This window comes from Xenopus tropicalis, chromosome 4 (assembly GCF_000004195.4).
Source record: "Xenopus tropicalis strain Nigerian chromosome 4, UCB_Xtro_10.0, whole genome shotgun sequence".
NCBI lineage: Eukaryota > Metazoa > Chordata > Amphibia > Anura > Pipidae > Xenopus > Xenopus tropicalis.
The window spans coordinates 101,556,458-101,559,413 of NC_030680.2; the positions used below are offsets into that span (position 1 = coordinate 101,556,458).

The following is a 2,956-nucleotide window of genomic DNA, read 5'->3' on the forward strand; positions in this document are numbered from 1 at the left end:
AAGAAGTATCACCCAAAATACATTAAATAAAGTGAGAGACTTTGGGTAGTAGCACTATATATACATTAAACACAGTGAGAAGCGGTGAGAACTATAGCCCCAAATACATTAAATACAATGAGAGACCCCCTTACCTTTCCAAATTCATTCAGAAATCATTTGCATTGCTAAACCTGCTCACAGGTTTAGTGCTAGATATGAGAATAGCACCCTAGAAGGGAAAACTCTGTATTATGCAACTTGGGTCATAAGAGAAACAATAGGTTATCTGAAAGCAGTTCTAATGTGTAGTGCTGGCTCCTTCTGAAAGCTCAGAATCAGGCACAATGCACTGAGATGGCTGCCCACACACTAATATTACAGCTAAAAAATATATTTGTTGTTCCAAGAATAACATTTTAAATGGCAGAGTGAATTATTTTCAATGTAAACAGTATAATTTAATAAATAAATGTACACTGTAATAATCTTGACAGAATCCCCTTAGGACAACATATATACCCATACCCAGGTCTGAGAAATTTTTTGTTAAGAGGATCATGCACACTGGGGAGGAACATGGATTGGCTTCCCATGTGCATGCATCTGCATTTGAGGAAGAACTACAGAGGCACAGGTGGCAGTGGGTGCAGTGCCAATGGGAGGGAGCAGGTGGGCTGTGCCCTTGAACTGTAACAAACGAAGAAGTTAATATGCTAGCCTAATTTGCTAGTCTGAGTTTAGTTCCCCGTTAAAGAAATTTATTTTTTGTTTCTTTTATAAAAAGACAATCCTGACTGAGTTTATTCAACAGACTTTTATCTTAAATTTTCCCTGATTGCAAGTCAAATCAGCTCTTGGATGTTTACATGCTTTTACAAGAATTACTGGGTTTATACTATCCTCCATTACATACATCATATTATGCCACTTTGGAATCGATCTGTAGAGCAGCACAAGTAAGGTGCATGAACAATAAACTGCTATCGCCATCTAGTGGCAAAAAAAGAAATATGCACCACCAAAAAAAGAAAATGGTGAATTTAGAAGCTTACATTTGGAAATCGGGAAACAGACAGGACATTTATCTGAAGAATATACTGTAATAAAGTAATTAAAGGAAAAATGTATTCTTTGTGCAAAAACCATTTACCATGCCAGAAAGAGAAAGCCATAATACATGTTCCAATGCTCTTGTTCATTGTGCGATAATGGAGAATATCACATTTTTAAATGCGTATTTTTATTCTTCTGTTTCACTTTTATTACATTTATACCTTTGAATACAATGGATTAGTATTTAAGTGGTGATAAATCGGTAACCAAACACCATGAAATCTTTAATAACTTCACCATTTCCATTCACCATGTGCACCAGGACCATGATTCAGAGTAATTATCCCTAAAGAGTGCAAGGAGTACAGCTTCTACAAATTGCAGGATAGGGAGTAGGACCTAGTGTGATAGCTAGGTCTTGCCAAAATAAAAATTGCATTACTTATGGCTAGTTTTCTAGACAGCTTTTACAGATGGCAGCCAGATAGACAGGCAACAACAGACAGTAGGACTTGACAGGCCCCACCAGAAAAAAAGATTGCCCACAGTGCAACAATAGCAGCAGCAACACAGATGTCAGCCACAGAAGGAATAGGCAAAACATCTGCGAGGAGAAGTCAAGGCTACTCTGTGATATTAGCAATGGGCACTTGGATATTCCCAATTATCCAGAACTCATTCATCTTAAGGAATGTCAGCATATTCAAGCTTTGGATGGGGGCTAGGACACTGCTGATTTTGAAGTCACCTCTGGCTGGTTTGTGGCAGCTTGAAAGGAGATGGTTCTGTTGGAGCAGTAGTTTCCACTGGTTCTGTTTGAAAAACAAAATAAGAATCAGTAACAAATATATCATTATAAATACTCACTAAGTAGAATGGCATTTAAAGGAGAGGGAAAGGTAAAAGTCACTGGGGGGTGCCAAATTGTAATCGCTTACCTTTTATAGTGGGCTGGGGCTCCTGTTAGGAGGAAAAAGACAGCGATCCTCTTCTTCCTGTCTTTTATTTTCGTGACCCGGCGCATGTGCAGTAGAGTGAAAAGGCTAGCTTTTTTGTTAAAGTTCAGATTTTCACTTTACTGCACATGCGCAAGTGGCACGAGGACAAAAGAAGAGGATCACTCTCTCGCAGCTACCCCGGGCTGACGCAGTTTTCTAACAGGTGCACCAGCATAGAGTAAAAGGTAAGTGATTACAATCACTGGTGTGCTTAACATATGGCACCCCCCAGTGATTTTTAACTTTACTTCTTCCTTAAGGAAAATTCCTTATTCACTGCGGATGCCAACATGTTAGGGAGTTATTTCCCCAGGCTAGTGCTCCATAAATAAAATGCACTGGGTATGGAAAAAAGTGTTGCAATTCCCCATCTTCATTTGCCTTCCCAGGCATCCCTGGTGCAAGCTTAGATTCGCTCATGTGCAGCACAGTAACATGGCAGGGAGGTGTACACTGTTTTGGTGCTGGTGGTACTGTTTTTCCTCAGGGTTGGTTCATATCATTCTTAAAAGGAGCACTGGCCCAGGGAAAAACACAGTGATTGAATTTATTGGGGGGGGGGGCTAACATATTGGTGAAAAATATAAATTTTTAATGGAGATTGTACCTTTCTCTGTAGATATTTCCTTTCTTCTTGGATGTTATTCAGGAGATAATAGTAGAAGTCCCAGCACCGTCCAAAGTGAAAAATGTAAAAAGCCTTTATTGGAAATTCATGGCTTGGATCTCCGACAACAAGCAACATTTCAGGCCTTAACACAGTCCTTCTTCAAGCTGCTGAGTTACGGATAACTACTTAACTTTTATACGCTCTCGTAGTTCGCCATCTACAGGTATACTACAGAATAACACATTTCCACAATATAAAAAAAATAAAAAGCATATACAATATTACTTATCAGCAAATTGCCTTAGTTACAATG

General features: G+C 39.0%; 1 long non-coding RNA gene across 1 annotated transcript; it reads right to left on the reverse strand.

Moving 5' to 3' along the window:
* Window positions 1-777: 777 nt before the first annotated feature.
* LOC105947284 lies at window positions 778-2,956 on the reverse strand. Its single transcript, XR_001170713.3, has 2 exons — window positions 2,641-2,956; window positions 778-1,847 (listed from the first exon to the last, which is right to left on the reverse strand). It is a non-coding gene; the product is annotated as an uncharacterized LOC105947284 (long non-coding RNA).